General features: G+C 36.5%; 1 protein-coding gene across 1 annotated transcript in view; it reads right to left on the minus strand.

Moving 5' to 3' along the window:
• Window positions 1-19,356, minus strand: part of LOC106008314 (uncharacterized) — a 149,417-nt gene that overhangs the window by 107,497 nt on the left and 22,564 nt on the right. Inside the window, exon 2 of the mRNA XM_087212568.1 lies at window positions 7,078-7,157. The gene's annotated coding sequence lies outside the window, so the exon portion shown is untranslated. The remainder of the gene's footprint in view (window positions 1-7,077; window positions 7,158-19,356) is intronic.

The following is a 19,356-nucleotide window of genomic DNA, read 5'->3' on the forward strand; positions in this document are numbered from 1 at the left end:
AGAAGGGGAAAAGATGGGTCAAACAGAACCTTTAGTCCTAGTTTTTGGAAGAATCCCCACAGTGGTTGCACCAGTCTACACTCCCACCAACAGTAGAAGAATTCTTTTTTACCAACAGCCCCACCAGCATTTGTTATTGGTTAAATTCTTGATAATGGTCATTCTTTCTGGAGTGAGATGAAATCTCAGTGTTGTTTTAATTTGCATCTCTCAAATGATCAGTGATGTTGAACATTTTTTTCATATATTTATTTTCTTTTTATACTTCATCTGAGAAGTGTCTATTCATTTCAGGAGCCCACTTTTGGACTGTGTCTTTAAATGTGGGGGATCTGATTTTTTTTAGTTCTTTATCTATTCTAGATATTAGCCCTTTGTCTCAGGAACAACTGCCAAAAATTTTTTCCCACTCTGTGTGTTGTCTATTCACTTTGTTGGTGGTTTTGTTTGCTGTGCAAAAGCTTTTTAATATGATGAGATCCCAGTTGTTGATTCTTTGTAATATTTTCTGTGCAATCAGAGTTTTGTTCATAAAGTCCTTTCTGACACCTATGTCTTGAAGAATTCTACCTATTCTATCTTCCAGCAGACTTAATGTTTCTGTTTTAATATTTAGATATTGGATCCATTTTGATTAACAATCATTTTCTTGTAAATGTCACTTATTAAAAGTGATGCATCTGCAAATGTACATTGGTCCATGCATATGTAATAGTATGTATAGGTCTTGGTGGTTCTGATCATGGTATTCTGAGGGAACTAAATTTTTCTGATCCAGATAAAACTGAAAGCATAGTTGATCTTATTAAAACTTTAAAACAGAAACATTCAGCATCAAGTTGTTATAAAGTTGAAAAAGGAATTGAAATCTAGTCACTAGACATAGGGGTACAGTGGACTTTTGACTTGCAAACTCAATTTGTTCAAGAGAGCTGATTGTAACTCAAGTTGGTTGTAACCCAAGACTCTTTTTCCTATAAGAAATAATGGAAATATCAATAATCCATTCCAAAGCACCCCTTAACTAACCTTTTAATAATAAAAGGGCTGTATATTGTGTGTAATTTACCAGAAATATCAATAATTTTCCTAGTGTATTTACCAAAAAGTTATAAAATGTGCCTAGTTTACCAAAAACAACATTTTCATACTATACTCACCATTCAAGTTGACATCTTTGGCTTGCAGGAAGGCAGGATGAAATGGAAGGTTCCTATTGTTTGGAAAGTAAGTCCCCTTCCATAATATCAGGAATCTGACTCTCTGGTGTCCTTTCTTTCCTTGGGAGAGTCTGTAGCCCACTAGGACCTGCTTCTGGCTCATGAAGTCTCAACTAAAAACTGATCTAAGGTTACCTATTGCTGTCTGTTCTTTAACACTGTTCTGTAGTATGATATGACATTGTTATTAAACAAGTGATTGCAATAACTGGTTTTTTCTCTGTCCGGGTGGGTCTTCCCTACAAATGTTTGTAGCTCTGTCCATTTTTTCAGGATTTTCTTTATTTCAGAAGAAGAACTTTGCTGCACTGATTGTTGATACTCCCCCTCCTCTCCAGAAAGCTCCTCAGCTGCCATTCACTGTTGCTCAGCCAGAGGTTGCTGGAGTTCCTCTGTAGACAATTCCTCTGAGTGTTCCTCCACCGGTTCCTCAATATCATCACTGTCTACCTGCAAGCCTGTAGATTCTGTTATAGTGACAGTGTCATCAACCACAGGATCAGGTGAAGGCTCAGGCTCCTCTCCACAGCTTTCAAGTATCTCTCCTGAATAATTTTAGGCCACACTTTCTCTGTGTCCTTAGAGAGACACTGGCCCAGGATTTCTCAGTGAAACCCACACAGGAAAGACCAGCATTAAGATTGTAACTCAAGACTTTGGTCAAAAGTTAAAACTAAAATTCTATTCATAACCCAAGTTGTTTGTATGTGAGACTGGTCATAACTTGAGAGTCCATTATAGTTTCTTATTTGGCTCAAGCTTGGCCCAAAGGAGGTAAATTATTCTCTTGATTTCCTCCCTGCAAGTCTGAGACAAGTGGGATCTTTCAAATGTCATTGTATAATCAGAAATGGCAAAAGGAAAAGAAAAATGGCAGGGGGACATAAATGATGATGCTTGAAAATTTGAAGTTCTGATTTCTCATCTTTTTCTGAATGCTGTCTCAAAATAATAACCTTCTATAAGCCCAAGGACAGGGACAATTGTGCAGGCCTTGTGAGATCCCTCATATCTTAGTTTTCAACCCACTTCTATGGACCTTCTGTTTTGACATCTTTACCCCTGGTTTACTATCTTACCTAAAGCCTGATATCAATGTCTATCCTAAGGGAACATGATATTAATTGTGACATATCAGTTTAACTGAAGTAAGAAACACCTAGCAGATTAGTAAAGCATAGGTCTGTGCTTGTCTGTGGATGACTGACATGTAGGCCAATAAACTGAGAAGGCAAGACCCATTCCAGTTGTGAATGGCACCAACCAGTAGGAGCCTGGATGGAATAAAAAATGGGAAAAAGAAGAAAGTTAATCTGTTTTGAAGAGTTCAGTCTTCATGAGCAGGTGCGTCCTTTGCTGCCATCACCTTTGGTTATCGGTCTCAAGGTCTCCAGTTTCTTCAGTCTTCCAGTGCAGACTCTGACCAGCAGCTCTTCAGTGAGCTTCCAGGCTTTCAACCTTGGGCCAGTTCTGCAGTTCTGATCCCTCTTTTTCTGTGGCTTCCATCTTCTTGGTCTGAGTGGGTACTGAATCCCTGGCTGTCCAGCATGGAGGTGGCTGTTGTAGATAATCCCATCTCTGATCCTATAAGCATACCTAATACATCTTCCCTGTTCTTCTAGAGATCAGATCGGAGGTGATTTCTCCTTAGCTAAATAACACATTTCATATGAGACCTTGTTTTATACCCACAGGAATAGGAACAGATCTTCCAACAAAGAAGCACTAGTCTGGTAGTTAGGTAACTTAAAATTCTTGCCCTGATTTTCTCACCAATTTAAATTCTGAAATCTTATCTTAAAATAATTTGATTGATGTCTTTAAGGTCCATTCAAGTTCTGTGCTTCTATGATTTTCACTAACAAACATTATTGAGATCCTTCTAGGCATAGGGTATTTATCAAACAATGAATCTATCTTCATTTTTCAGAAGAAGATAAGGAAGCTCAGAAAAATCAAGTGACCTATAATATCACACTTTCTACAAATGGCAGAGCTCAGACTCACAGATCTTGTTCAGAGAAACAAATGTCTTTGCAAATGACGAAAAAAGCAGCTATGGCGTTGCAGGTGGGAAACTAGGTACTGGACACTTGGATCGTTAGAAGCTCCACCAATTTATAAAAGATCCTTAGGAGTTGCTATATTTGATAAAATAATGGCAGCTTAACCTCTGTTGATTAGTTCAGGGATAGACACAACCCAAATTAGAAAAGTAAAATACTTCCATAGGATTTGGAAATTTTAAAAGTAATTAGTTTTTCTGAGATGATTTAAGCCACAGAACGGAAAATCCAAGTGATATTAGCATCAATGTTTCTTGCCAAATGAAGATAGCCAGTTTACAGTGAGAGACAAAGCAAAGAGAGAGCATTCTGGCAGAAGTTTGTTCCTGAGTTTTGGGTACTTATGAGGTCTAGTTCACCTAATAGCCCATAGTCCTTCTATCTTCCCTAATATTCAGTCTGCAATATGCTCTTTGCTGCCTTAATTGCTGAATGACCCTATATTAGTTTCCAGGGCTACTGTAATAAATTGGCACCAACTGATAGCTTAAAACAACAAAAATATATTCACACACAGTTCTGGAGGCCCAAAGTCTGAAATCAAGGTGGTAGCAGTTTCTTCTGCAGACGCTGAAAGAGAATCTATTCCATGCATCTCTTGTAGCTTCTGATAATTGCTGCCAATCTTTGGCTTATAGGATGATGTCTCCAATCTCTTTCATCTTGTGCATCTCTGCATGTCTTTTCCATTTCTTTCCTCATACAATAAAACTTGTAATTGGACTTAGGAGCCACCCTTATGAAAGACGATCTCTTGAGATCATTAGCTTAATTGTATTTTCAAAGACTCTTTAACCAAATAAGCTCAGATTCATAGCTTCTGGGTGGATCTTTTAGGGAGATGCTATTAACTCATAATAAAAGAAAACCCTATAGTAGTGGTGATGATTTAGGGAGTATAGTGATATACATCTCAATATATTCTTTTATGTATTTAATCACATTCCCCTACTGTCACCATTGCCCAGTTTTTTCTTTCTGTAGGGTCATTTTGAAATTTTACAAACATGATATTATAATCCCCAAACCAAAGTTGTGTTAGAACTTACACCCACAAATTTTTTAGATTTACCTTTTCTTTGGTAAAAGACAAGTAAGGTGACTAAGTGATCTCAACTTATGTAGTAGAATTCCACTTAAGTCTTCCATGAACTGAAAATGTACTTTAAACTGCTTCTATTATAGCACCTGGAAAAATGATTTACTGGAGAACTCTTGTGTCTACACACCTCCTAGGTATTTTTTTGTTGTTTAACTTTGTAGGTTTTAAAAAAATAAATAATAAAGAAGAGGAAGTGTGTCAGTATTTTGTCTTTTAACTGGCATAAATTGCCTTTAAAAACAAAAGGAAATGTTCCCTATTATGTGAACTCAATTTTCATGGAACCAGTCATTTGGTAGAGTAACAAATTTACCTCATCCTGGAATCTCAAATAAAAAACCCATTGTAAGCCATTATATAGCTGGTTTTATGTTTACTAGCAGCTGTCTTCAAATCTTCACTATTGCAGAGAAAAACTATTATACTGGTATTAAAAAAATATTCCCATAACAACAACAACAAAAATACAAAGACCCTGGTTTATGAGAGGTATTTTATTGGGAAAATACTGAGGGATGGATTCAATAAAAAACAAAACCGTGCCTTCCGCTCCATATAATCTTATGGATGCCTTCTCTCTTCCTGATTCATGGCAGAGGTATTGTTTCTCCATACAGAAGACATCAGACGGTTTAAATTTTGTGTTTCCTGTATTCTGAGTGTATCACAAGACAATTTCCCACGGCATACAAACTTTAGAAATAAAGTTTGAATTTGAGTAGACCAAATCCTGAGTCTGCTATACAGTTCTTATATCAGGTTATAATATAGAGTCTTCCAAACTGGATTCAGTGATACCTCAGCCTCCTCACCTTACTTTGTTAAGTTGTAACCAGTGTCTCCTGTGTACCACAGCTTACTATTTTAACAGAGCAAATCCAAAAGTAGGAATGCCAAACTCTTGCCATGTAAAATCTCTCAGTGTGGTACTAAAAAAGAAGATACAGTTTCATAAAGTGGCAAAAATGCTATAAATACATGATGGCAGATTTGTTTGGGATAAAGTTAATTGCTTCTTTGTTAATTCCTGATAAAACCTTGAAGGCTCTTTAATAGTTTACTTTTACCTGTTGATGTATGTTTTATATAGAGTCATAGATTATTAAGTTTTTAAAAAATCTTTACTTCTCTTTGTAGGTAAGAGTTCTATTTGAGTTTAAAATTTTCCATCCTTAAACTGACTTGATACTTTTTAATGATGTTCATGCCATTCATCAGGACTATATAAACAACCCATTTTACGAATTTCATAAAGACATATGTGAACATTTAACAGGCTTTGGGAGACATTCGCTGTTTAAAATATTTAGGTGGATTTTCTTTCTTGGAGATTATCCTGTAGTAATAACAGGCAGAGAAAATATTTCCCATGTCTGTGAGTATTTAAGAGTTTCTTTGTGTGCCTACATCTTTTTCCCCCATAAAGGGGAAGTGGTGTGCACTGAGGGTGGGCAGAAGAAAAATGACAAAAAGCAAAAGCTGTGCTGCTGTGGGATCGGATTCCAAGCAGAATTCCTTCATAGACTTCCATTTCTGTGAAAGTGGAATGTGGTATTCGTTTTCACTGTATCTGCTTGCTTAATTGTTTCTGCCTGTTCATTTCATTCTTTAGTGAAAACGTTAGCCTAAGGGACATTTGAAAATCAAAAGGTAGGCTTGAAGTTTAACAGGAAGTGAACAGTGGTGTTGTTGCAATATTAAAGTACAAGTTTTGATCCAGTAAGAAACAGCTACAATTCTAAACTCAGTATGTCTTTCTCCTTTACATTGTTTGTTTTGCACCCCTGAATGTTGAGAGTGAAGAAAAACATTTCATGATTTCTACATTTTTACACAGTGAGGACATATAAAGGTTGCTGTGAGGAATGCATTAAAGGACCTATCTTAGATATAACAAAAATCAAGACAGTTTGAATTATTGCAGGAATTTATAAAATCCAGGACAGACTTCCTGACAGCTATAATTCTTTTAGAATCATCCCTCTCCACCCCCAAACTTCCTCTTGCCAAAATTATCAAGATAATTAAGGAAGCAGTGAGAAAGTTAGAATCTGAACCATCACAAGACCCAAACTGACCAGATAATGTCTAGCTATCTGCTTTACTTGTGAGGTAGGAATAGGACTTCTGTGTCCTTATTTGTGTACTGTTTAAGTATGATCTCTAGGAGGGAAATTGTATTAGAGACTTAGAACTTTAACTTCAATGCTCCTCACCCTAGTTGCTCATGTATACTCAATGCAACATGGCTTAATTGCAGCGAACATGGGTTAGGTTAAATGCTGTTAATTTAACAGCCCAAGATGTTAATTTAACAACTCAAGATGTAGTATTATTGTTGTCCATCCTTCCTCTGGCCATGGAAACAAAAGATCAAATATAGTCAAAGCCACTCTCGAAGGATCTCAACTTAATACTGCCTATTTTACAATATATTCTGCACCTTAATGAGGAAATCAAACAATTCTAGGAGAGTAAGACAAAACCATCAGCAAACTTGTTTAAAATGGTCTGCCAGATACAGACATTGTAAGAGTTGAATAATAAGGTGCAAAATATTAGCTTCAAAATATAAAATTAAAGTGTAGGAGTTTAAACATGCAAAAGTTATTATACCATTTTTTTTTGGAAATAATTTGGGTTAATTCAAATGACCGTAATGAGGAATAGTCAAATAACAAGTAATTACCTTTTCCTGCCTTTGAAGAACAATGGATTTGGGATGGATCCAAATTTGTAAAAAGCAATCATGATTTTTTATTCAATTATCTAAAGGAAAGATCAACATAGTTTTGTATTAGTTTGCTGACACTATATTTCATAGACATTGCATACTTGGAGAAATAATTTAATCAAAACTTAGATTCAATTTTTCATTGATCACGTAAGAACTGTTGATTATAAAACACCATTTTAAAAGGGAAAAACTGGCTCATTTAGCTAACTTTACAGTGATCATTCTCCATGGAGAATGCAGTCCTTTGGCTGTTTCTATTACCAGGGTGGATGCAGTGTTTGTGGTGTCGGATGGTGGGGCAAGATTCTAGGTATAGGTCTGAAATGGGAAAGCAAAGCAAATGGACAAATTGCAAGTTAAATACTTAAGGGGGAGGGGATGTATTTTTTTACAGGTATCAATTATTGTAGTTACAAGTAATAAATAATGCTAAATAAAACATGTAACTAAATGGGCATTAAAGGCCCTTTACATACATAGAAGACAAGAAAAGCTTTTTTTTCTCCTATGCTGCAGACTGCAGGCATTTTCCTCTGCCTCTGTCAAGTGTAATTCTTTCTTGATGAATGACAAGGCAGGATAATAGGCTGCGGTCACCATGGCAACCAGACAGCAGCACTGTGTGCCTAGCATTTTTTCATCTGAAAATGAAACCAGAAGCAAAGAAAAGCTGAAAATGTAACCAACAGATTAACTGATACAAAAAAAAGAAAAGAATGAAAAAAAGGAACAAAAAGGCAAGTTAGATTACAAGCAATTAAAATTACAGTACCTAGTCTTTCCCTCTTGTGCTCTTCCTCCCTCTGTCCTCTCTCTCTCTGTCTCTCTCTGTCTCTCTCTCTCTCTCTCACACACACACACACACACAAATATATACACATATTACCAATTCCATATTTTAAGTACTATTTAATAAACATGAAAGGATTATCATTTTTAATTTTCTAAAATGCCTCATTTCTTTTTAAAACCTAGAAAGAACTAATTTTTTAAAAGAGCCATTTAAGTCTATTAAACACTACCATTCATTAGGTATTATGTATTGTGTTTGTTTTGGAATTTCTAAATTCTTTTCTTCTTCAATGCCTATCCCTAAACTATCCAGAGACCAAGAGCTTAAAGTGCATCAGTTTTATCTAGGACAGGGTGGGATAGGGTGAGCAAAAGAGGGTGACTTGGAGCTGAGAAATAAGAGGACAATTCTATATTAGCACTCATGGATTCTATAGTCTTCATCCACTGTGTTTATCAGAGTTGCTCTTCTATTGAGATAAGAGAAGGATGTAGTATTTTTTGCTGTATTCCTATTCTCAAATAAAAGAAAGGCACTGAATTCCTATTCAGCACATTGTATGTTCTGTCATATAATTTTTTATTAACTTGATCTAAAACACCTTTGTTGCAGTTTTCCTTGGAGATAATCTTTGTTTCTACTCAGAAAAGAAAAAAAAAAAGAGAGAGGGATGTAAATGTATATTTTCTGAGAGTAGTATTTCCTTTGCACCAGTTGAGTGAAAAACACTGAGCCAGAAGTTAGAGGACAAATGTTCAGCTAATGACTCAAGTTTGAAACTTTAGGCCAAGCAACAGAGGAGAAGAGCAATTCAACTAGGTCTTAGAATCAAAATACCAACACCGCTGGTAATATAAAAATAGATATCAACATCTATTGTGAATGAAGTAGAGAGTTGTTAACCTTTGAGCTTTAGTATTTTTCATTTCTACAATGGGCAAATCTTAGCTCCTTCACAGGATGGAGGATGCACAAGATCATCTTTTGAAAGTATTTGGCACATAGTAGGAGTCAACTAAAGATTCCTCCTTCATGGAAGCTTAGTTTTCTCATCTATATAGTATAAATGTGCGTATAATATGTATGTGCCAAAAAGACATACCACCTGCTTCAAATGGTTGTGGATCAAATAAGTTACTCATACAAAGTACTTTGAAAATATGTTGCTTATGAAAAAGGAAGTGGAGTCACCCAGAGATGCTGCGAAACTTCTTTTCAGGAGAATGCTAAAGGAAAGCATTTGTCTCAAACCTTCTTCAACACAAAGAAAACAACTGACCAAAGGGTTTTTATCTCAGTAACTTTCCCTTGATAGACAAGAAGGCTGAAATGTTGAAAGAGGACCTCAGATAAAGATGACAGAAGTTAGCGAGAACATAAGGTGTCTAAGTGCTAACAAGTGTCCAGTATGTGTTGGTACAGAGTACTCCTGATTTTTCTCCAACATGCCCAGTGGTTGCACTGGCCACCCACAGCAAGGCCTAATAAATCCTTCCTTTGTCCTCATTTCCCTCAACGCACACAAACGCAAAGTAAACAGTAGGATCAAAGCTTTTAATGTGCTTTGTACCGTTTTATTTGAAAAGATCAGGTCTGATATTTGAGAGGAAGAGTCCATCTGGCTGGGCTGAGATCAAGAAGCCTCAGACAAATTGTAAACAAGATCATGGCACAAAGTCCTCTCATGGCCCACAGCCTGCCGCTACCATTACCAAAGCAGCATCTCAGGCTAGCCGGGTTTTCCTGACCATTCATGCAAAGGGAGCTTAGTGTATTGAAAGTGACCCTCTCACAAACTTTTCCTAGAATTTTCTAATGCATATACTTCAAATTACCATTGACATTTCTAGCTAATCTTCTCTTGGTCTAAGATTATAACTGCTTTGTATTTTTTAAAGTTTTTAACATAGATATAGTTCTTTACATACCATTAAAACCCCCAATTCAAATAAACTCAATAATTTAAGAGCAAAAGGCTGAGGAATGAAGACTGAAGGGAAAAGAATAATTGCTTCATTAAATATGATCTATATTCCTTTAAAACTGAAATTTTCACTTTTTACTACCTTTGGAATAAAAAGGGGTTCAATGCAATTCCTCCACCCCAGCATTTGTGACACTTTATGTTGTCATTTGTACAGTTATTTATTCTTTCATTGTAAGCTCTTCACAGATAGGGGCCATGGCCACTTGCCTATGTGACATATCCTAGGGCCTAATAGCATGCTTGGCACATAGTAAGCCCTCAATAAATACTTGTTAATCAAATGGATGAGCTTTGAATTCAGATACGTGTACATTTGTACTGTCATTTCGTTGCTTTCCAGTTGTTACTGAAGGCAACTTTATTTTTCCGAGGCTGATTTCTCCTCTGTAAAATGGAAGGAAATTTCTTCACAAAATCATTAGGACTCCCAAAGACACATGTGCAAAAATACACAGTGTCTGGCATAACATAGCAGATATACAATAACTACTATTTTTTTCCTTTTAAAATTCAGTCTCTTTTGATTACCATTTTTAAGAAATTGCTTGCCAAGAGAAACCACCAGCAGTGTGAAGAGACAACCCACAATGTGGGGAAAAATCTTCACCTGCTCTTCCTCAGACAAAGGTCTACTACCATGAATCTATAAAGAACTTAAAAAGATCAGACCTCCCAAATTTAAAGACCCAATCCAAAAATGGGCATCTGAAATGAACAGACATTTCTCACACAAAGAAGTAGAAATAGCAAATAAATACATGAAAAAATGTTCAACATCACTGGTCATTTGAGAGATGCAAATGAAAACAACACTGAGATTCCATCTCACTCCAGAAAGAATGGCTGCTATCATGAAATCAACCAATAACAAATGCTGGCGGGGGTGTGGGGAAAGAGGAACCCTGCTCCACTGCTGGTGGGAGTGTAGACTGGTGCAAGCACTGTGGAAATCAGTATGGAGATACCTCAAAGAACTAGGACTGGAAGTCCCATTTGACCCTGCTATTCCACTGCTGGGGATCTTCCCCAAAGAATTAAAAGAATCATACCACAGTGATATATGTGCGCCCTTGTTTATAGCAGCACAGTTTGTAATAGCTAAAACTTGGAAACAGCCCAAATGCCCATCAACTGGAGACTGGATAAAGAAAATGTGGTTTATTTATAAAATAGAGTACTACTCAGCCATAAAAAATGAGAAATTAGAGACATTTATAGATAAGTGGATGCACATTGAGGCGATACTCTTAAGTGAAATAAATAGGACACACATGAATAAATACTGAATAGTTTCTCTAGTGTGAGAAACTGAAAGTGTAAATAAGGACTAAATGTATAATAAGTAATGTGAAATAGGAAGAAAAGGGGCAAAGGGGAAGGAAGTGGGAGGGCTAAGGGAAAGGATAGAAGGGAATGGGATTAATATGAGAAAATGGAAAAATAGGAACAAAATCTTTGTAAATAGGGTGGAATGGAGGAGTTGAAGGGAGGGCTGGGCAAGGGTGAAAACTAAGAACCAAGAGAGACTATGTAAAGGTGCAAATTTCCAATGATGAATGTCATTATATTGTATACCTAAAATGTACCATTGATTAGAATGAATAATCGATAATGCAAAATTGTAAGAAAAGGTCCAAAGGGGTAGGGGTAGTGGGAGGGGCAGGGGAAAGGAAAGAAGGGAAAGGAAAAATGATGAGAAATGGTAAAAACGGAAATAGTCTTTGTAAATAGGGAAGGGTGGAGGGCGTGAAGGGAGGGCTGGGAGAAAAAAAAAAAGAAAGAAATTGCTTGCCATTTGAAAGGATTTTTCTGGGTAGTCTTTGGAAACCCACAAAATCCCAGTAGAGGAATTACAAGTTTAGAAAGTGCTTATTCCCCAGGGAGTAAGTACTATGTAGGCCTATTCCAAAAACCATGTCATTTGGAAGTATACAAGAGTAAATGCCATTTGTCATTAATCAGAATAGGGAAGGCTAAATGTGATTGGAAAGACCAGCATGGAAGGTGAATATAGAACCTTGGGGTTGCACAAGGTGAAGGACCAAACATAAATGCTCAGTAGCAGAGCCATTAATCTAATGACCACCTGTGCTTGAGCATCTGGTAAACAGATTACAGATGGTAAAATAGTTGCACACAGCATTAGCTTAGGTCAAAGATGGGAATGATATTTGGGCATTTATTGAGCATCTACCATACCTGGGACAATGGATTAGAACATTTACATATGGAGGTCCTTTCCCTTAGGAGCCAGCAGTAGCACAGTAGCAATACTCAGGCTCCAATCAGACTGCCAGTTTCTATCCAGGCTCTTGTGCTTATTAGCTGTATGACTAGCACATTGCTTATCTTCTCTGGTCAGTTTCCTCATCTATAAAGAGGAGGTACCTACTTCACATGGCCATGGTCAACAAGTGATTCAATATATATAAAAGCAATTTGAACAGTGTGTACATAAACAGGACTCAATAAATTTTAACTGTTGGGGTTTGATTTTGTACTCATTCTTTTCTACAGCTAAGAGAGATGGTGGATTTATTACAGAAAACAAGTGGGCTTGAAAATCAGTTTTACCAATTACTAGATTTGTTTTCTTCAGCAGAAAATGCAAATAATAGGACCCGTATTGACAGATTTGATCTAAAATGTGCATTCATTTAAAGAGACTAAGATTAAGTGTCAATAGTAAGCATGCAAATGCTAAGCAAAATTTCAAAGTTCAGGCAATGAGTAGCAGGAACACTTAGCAGCTGACCTCAGTCCAGGGCAGCAAGAGTTAAAGTTCCTGCTCTCAGACATTAAGAAATGGAGAACACAACATCTGTGATGGAAGTCACCAAGGTCAGCACAAAAGACAACTTAATGCTGAGACACAGGGGTGCTGAGTTAATCTTCCAAACTTATAATTCAGACAAGATGATAATTCTCACAGGCTGCACTGGCTTAAGAACAAAACATAAGCTTCTGCAACCAGTACTCAAATTCTCTGCAGATCAGCACTGAACTTCACTCTCAGCATTTTCTCCCATTCAAGGTCAGTAATGAATCGGCCCTTTCCTACACATTCACGTGACACTCTAGAGAGAAAGACATCAACTTCTGGTCTCACTCTTTCTTGTATCTAAAACACTATTCTCCACTCTCCACCTGTCCAAGTTTTTGTAACCTTTAAGTCTCAGCCAAAGGCTACTTTTCTCTGTGAAGTTTTCTCCAGGATCTATGAGCTCTAGCTTTCTTGGGCATTTAACAATTTCTTCCTTCAAAATTTATTTTATTAGTTTATCTTTGCAGTACATAATGTTTATGTTCCTTGTGTGGAGTTGATGCATGCACATAACACATTTTAATTCCTTTATTCATCCCATTTTCATCTCTTGATCCCTTTCCCATTTTAGAAAGATCTATCTCTGTACTTCCTGTGATCTACCTTTTATTTTGCTCTCTATTTATATTTCCTTCAATGGACAAGGTTTTCCAATTGTTTCACTTTTGTTTGCTTGAAAGGGGGCTTAAATATAATAGTCATACAATATATCTTTATTATTTGACAGATGTATGAAATAAATGAAGAAAAGAAAAAAAGTACATCATATATCCCTTTGTTTTTATAATAAATACAAAGCTGATCATAAAATTTAGTATTAATAATAGTAGTAAAAGTATGAATTAGCACTTACCAATACCTATATGAACCAGGAATGAACTAAGAGGTAGAGAGGCAGTGGTGAGTGAAACATATGTATCTGTCTTCCCTGGAGCTCACCGTCCAAATATGTACTTACAAACCATGAATGATACAAAGAAAAACATTATAGCAAGTTATGAGAACACAAAGGGACAGGATCTAACTGGGGAGAGGTCATGGAAGTCTTTCTTGAGGAACTTGTGTTTCTATTTAGACTTAAAATGATGACAGCATTTGCTCATGGGTAGACCAGTGGTTTTGATGACAGGGCACTGGATAGGATGCCCATTCAAGGCATTTTACCCTGTAATCTGTTTCTTAGATTCTATGAAGATGAAAAGAGGTCTAGCATTCATCCTAATACAGTAGTTTTGAGTGTATGTTGAAAACACAGTAGGAAGACAGTAAGAAGAATGATTCAGAGAACAGCATAATAAAGGAGGAAAGAGATAAGACTGGGGGGGGTGAAATAGCTCAGTGACTAAATAAGCAGAGAAATGAATACAAGAGAAAAATGAGAGAATTGATGAGTACACCACCAATTCCATCTCAGATATGGCAAATAAATCCTATAAACCTTTAACATACATATTTCATTTGTCATTAAATTTTCCGGATTTAGAATTTAAGGAAATAATTTTGACTAAAAGGAAACTTGCACCTGACTTTACATGAGAATATGTACATTTATATCTAGATTTTGATCCAATTTAATTTTATTGCCAGTTGGGTAGATGGAGAGACAAAATAAGGAAGAGTACAGGTTAGATGGAATTAAAAGCCAACGTTAGGGTTAGTGTCTCTATATCTTTGGATCTGCCTAGGTATCTGTTTGTAAACATAGTTGCACTTCAGGTTATAAAAATAATTAGGATGACTGAAAATTACACTTGGAAAAGAAGAAAACAAATCGAGTTGTATAGATGACCTCTAGGGTCCATCAGAGTGGCTAATATTTTAAGAACTGAAAAGGAGACAGAGAGGAAGCATCAAGAGCTTTGAGACAGTGCGTTAACAATTCCACATCCACAGTGAGCTGTTTAGAGTGGTGTCCTTGGGCTCTAAAAGTCTTTGGGTATATTTCAAAAATGTAGCATATTTTCTGGACCTCCCATTGTGGGTTCCATGAATTTACCTAGCTTTCTTGACAAAACAATCAGAGAAACACTTATCGGAGAGAAAACTCCTGTTTCCAGGAACATGTGCATGTAAATTTCAGTGAGGTTGAACCTGAAAGCAATTGGAAGAAACAGGAGGATATTGAGTATCCATATTACTGAGCATAGAGTAGAGAAAGTAGATGCTGTAAGTATAAAATTCTCTGCTTGACAGTGTATCCCAGGTAATGGTGTTGAGAAACATGAATAAAAGTGATTTAGTCTCGGTTCTTACCTTCAACTCTACATGTCTACCATGATGTCAAATATCTATCGTGGGAGAATTCTTCTCTGAGCTGTTAAGTCTTTTCTGTGGTAAAGTTATTTTATTAAAGCACTTATACCCAAGGGAGGAACCCACCTTATTAAATAATGCCTTCAAGAAGGATTAATCTTTCAGATATTCTCTAATAGGTAACAGGAGGGAGCCTGAGGCCCTAAGGGGAGGAGACATGTGAGAGAGCTGAGGGCTGGGAGAACGCTGGAGAAAACCCCATCCAACTTCACAAGTAAGGCTCAACCAGGGCCTCAGCTGTGAAAAAACATGCCCTGCTTTCCAATAAATAGCTCTCAACCTAACCCAAGTTGTTGTATGGACAAGCATTTTATTTGCAAAGTAGTCACTCACATCAATTATACAATAGAAACAAATACATTTGGGGCATTTACTCTTTCATATTCATGGAACTTCACATGGGCAGATATTTAGCCAGATGCAAGAAAAAGAGATGATAAACTATAAACAAAATGAAGAACATATGAGAGATCACCTTATGGCATGCCTGGTTGCCTTATCCCATGCTTTTGTGAATGGTCATTGCTGAATAACATTCAGAACCTAAGCAAACGGGACAATCAAAACTCAACAATGCCACAATTCCAACCAGATCACATCCACAAAAGTCAGTTTTCAGAGCCTGAAAACAAAACCTCAAAAGTTCTTGATAGTGCAACTTTATGAACACCAACAAATCAGTTGAAACAATGAACTACAGTCACCAGCTAAGAGTAAGACAACAATCATTGTGAAGTATCCTGAAGAATGCAAAATGGGGAATAGGGCTGAAAACAGAATCTATGTTTTAAAAGGTAAAAATGACTAATTTAGAAAGATGGTAGTTTTTGTATGACTGCTTTGTAAACATTCAACACCTACTTCTACAATTTTTCTTGGCACTGGTTCAAAGAGGATATCGTCTAATTGCTGGGGTTAACCTGGTGGTAGATTGTCAGTGGACATGTCTTAAAGGTCTGAAGAAATCTTCTATGACCAACTTTGGGTGAAGTCAGGTCTCAAAAATCAGCATTTCACTTAGACATGTTGGGTTGGGATTGTGCCTTTTAAAAGAACCGATGGAGGAACTGAAATAAAGAAGGTAATTCTTTCATTAATTATGTCACTCTACAATCAGCTGATATGGGCTCAGTGTTCATGAGGTCATGAGTTGAATCCTTATATAAACCAGTTTAATTGCTACTGCACACTCACTATTTGCACTGTGATCTCAAATAGCCCAGCATAAGCCCAGCTAGCAAATGACATTGTTTAAGGAAATTATGGGTGGACCCATGTGCATTTTTCCATGTGTGTTCAGCTAAATGTGGACCAGCCAATCCATGTTGCTATATACATGAGTGGACATCTTACCCAAGCAAATGGACTGCCTTAGAGGTAGAAGTATAACACAAAGAATGTGAATGTTTTCACCTTGTTATTGATAATTGTGCAAATATAATTTTAATTTTCTAGACATACTTATTCACAAGAATAGAAGGAATAGGGTCACAGATTACTCAGCTTCTATAATCTGAATGCCATTCTATTTGACTTTGCAGTAAAATGTTCACCATTCCTACATAGGCCCACCATCCTCATGATGTTTGCTTAATCTAAAGCCTAAATTTACTAGAGAATGTCAGTGGAAAGCTTTGGATACAATCCTTTATGTGAACTTGAATTTAATCTTTTACTACCCTCTAGCTATTTTCCCCAATCTCTTCATTTTTCTCCTTTCTACGCCGCAATTTAGGCAGGAATGTCTACCATTAATTTTCCTGGAATTGAATCCTCTCTAGGACTAGCAAGTTTTTACATATCTGTTTCCCCCCACTAGGTGAGCACATTGAGGACCAGGATCACGCATTATTCATCATTGTATTCCTAGGATGTAGTAGATTCTCAATTAATGTTTATTAAATAAATTAAGTACAAAACATGTAACAACGCATTAAAATATTTTTCAGTCAGTTCTATAATTTTTAAACTATTGATTTAGCGTAAAGTATTACACTGCTTTGGGCAAGCAGGTAAGTGGCTATTTATAAGGCAGATTTACATATAATTAGATATAATGTATTCTAATGATTTGAATTGATTTGGTTAGCCTAATTTGGATAAAAGATACTCAGTTCATTGGCATTATTTATTTCCTTGGTGGTAATAAATGAGATTCCTTCTCCAACCTTGCTGATGGCAATTTGTGTGTCAGTCGAACAGATGGAGCCTTTCACTTTTGCAACAGTGGTTTAGGGGCAAACAATAGGATCCTTGCAAACCAATCTAATCAAGCTTTATGGTTTCATAAGCTGACAGACTCTTAGTTTCTTGTCATGATGGGAAGACAAGATGGGAGGTAAGAAAAACAGAGAGAAGGCCATGGGGTCTAAGGAGCTAAAAGACTTGGAGATCATGTAATGAAATTTGTAGGTTAAGAAACTGCTTTCCTTCTAATACCTCTTTCTCACTTTCATTTTTTGGAAACATGTATATAAAATCCTAATTCCTAATATACAAATCCCTAATTATCTAATAAATAGTATATTTGAAAAAAAAATGAAACAATGCTATAATCAGTTTGTAGGATGAAGTAGAAGGCTGCTTTACTACAGGAAGTAAAATCTGGGGACCAACTGTACCCAAATTGAAATGCTTCATTAACTGAAAGGCAGATGTTGAAATCAAAATTAAAAGACATTCCTTGCAATTATAGAAATAAAAGTCCAGTTAAGAGAGATTTAGATTTTCATATTATTTGAGCAGAATTATTTAAATTGGGCTTAGGTTTTGTATCTATACAACTAAAAACAGTTTGGACCCAAAACTAAGCAATTTTAGCTCATTATTTGACATTGTATTCATAGATCAAAGACAGTCATCTTGATCCAATGATCTGAACTAGAGTTTGAATTGGAAAAATTAACCAATTCCTATGAGAATTCAGAGAGAGCTGTCAACTAGTAGTGAGGAAAACTGAGTTCAAGTCTTGTCTTGCATATCTTCATGGTAATTGCTCAATATCTTCTCCTTCCAATGTATCCTTTACCAAAATGAGATAATATCTCATGGCAATGGGGCAGACAAACAAGATAATAGATAATAAAGTGCTGTTCTGATCCTTTGGGGAAAATATATCACAGAAGTATAAGAAATTATTACTTTTAGCATGTCTGAATTAGCCACAGTCCAATATCCAATTGTAACCATCCAGATAAAGATGGATTAGCAAACAGTTCAAAGAAGAGCCACACTGGTGATTAAGTGTTTCTGGAAATAGATGATATTAAAGACAGTTAAAGGAATGAGAATTGTTTGTTTCATTGAAAAAATGATTATGGGAGGAGAAATGATGGTTTAGAATTAGAGCAGTGGTTTACAAAGCAAAGTCCAGGACCTGCACCAGCAGCATGCCCCACAACTTGTTAGAAATGCCAATCCTGACACTGTGGGGATGGCACCAGCAGCCTGTGCTTTTCAGCTCTCCAGGGTCATTCTGAGACATAGTCTACTTTAAGAAACCCTTGGTAAACTTAAGAGGTGGTCATGAGAGTAACAAAGGTGAGCAGTGTTAACCACCGGAACGAGAAGGAAGGATTGGGTGGGTTTTTAAATGTTTAATATTTTCCCCTGTCAAAGGTACCAGACAGAAAAAGGGAAAATTGTTCAAGTAATTCAGGAAAGAGACAGGATAGAAAGCATATAGGAAAGGCTCCTTCCTTCTTTTCTTCCTCATTCTCTCCTCCCTTCCTTTCTTATTCTTTCTTTTATTTTCTTACTCTTTCTTTCATCTTTTCTTTTTTCTTTTTCTTTCAATAGAGCACAGACAGACCCTATTTCTTTGGACATGTGTTTATATCCTCAGAAGAAATTTTAACATGGATTTACTCAGAGGTGAAATTTTAAGAGAATGGTCATAGCCTGAGAAATAAAGCTACATCTGTGCACCAAACTGAAGAAGCAATAGCTCTTAAATTATTCATAAATAATGGAAAGACTCATGAATCTCCAGAAAAGCGGTGAAAAAAAATTGAAATAAAATACCGAAGAAAAAGAAATGAGAAAAAAGGAGAGAAGGAAGGAAGGTAAGAGGGAGAAGGAGGATAAAAGGGGGGATAGAGGAAAGAAAAGAGGAAGGAAGGGAAGAAAGAAGAGAGGGAGGGAGGGAAGAAGGGAGGAGGTGGCAGATAAGAGGAAGGGAGGCAAAGAGAAAGATGGAAGGAGCAGTAGCAAATGGAGTGCAGGGAAGGAATTGCCAAATCTTAGCACAGAAAGACTGAAAAAAGACATGAAGGGAATTTCTAGACACTACTCGCATCTGGTAGCACAGTACGC

This window comes from Heterocephalus glaber, unplaced genomic scaffold (genome assembly GCF_053883595.1).
Source record: "Heterocephalus glaber isolate CG9 unplaced genomic scaffold, H.glaber_assembly_v1.0 deba00001431, whole genome shotgun sequence".
In the NCBI taxonomy this organism is placed as follows: domain Eukaryota; kingdom Metazoa; phylum Chordata; class Mammalia; order Rodentia; family Bathyergidae; genus Heterocephalus; species Heterocephalus glaber.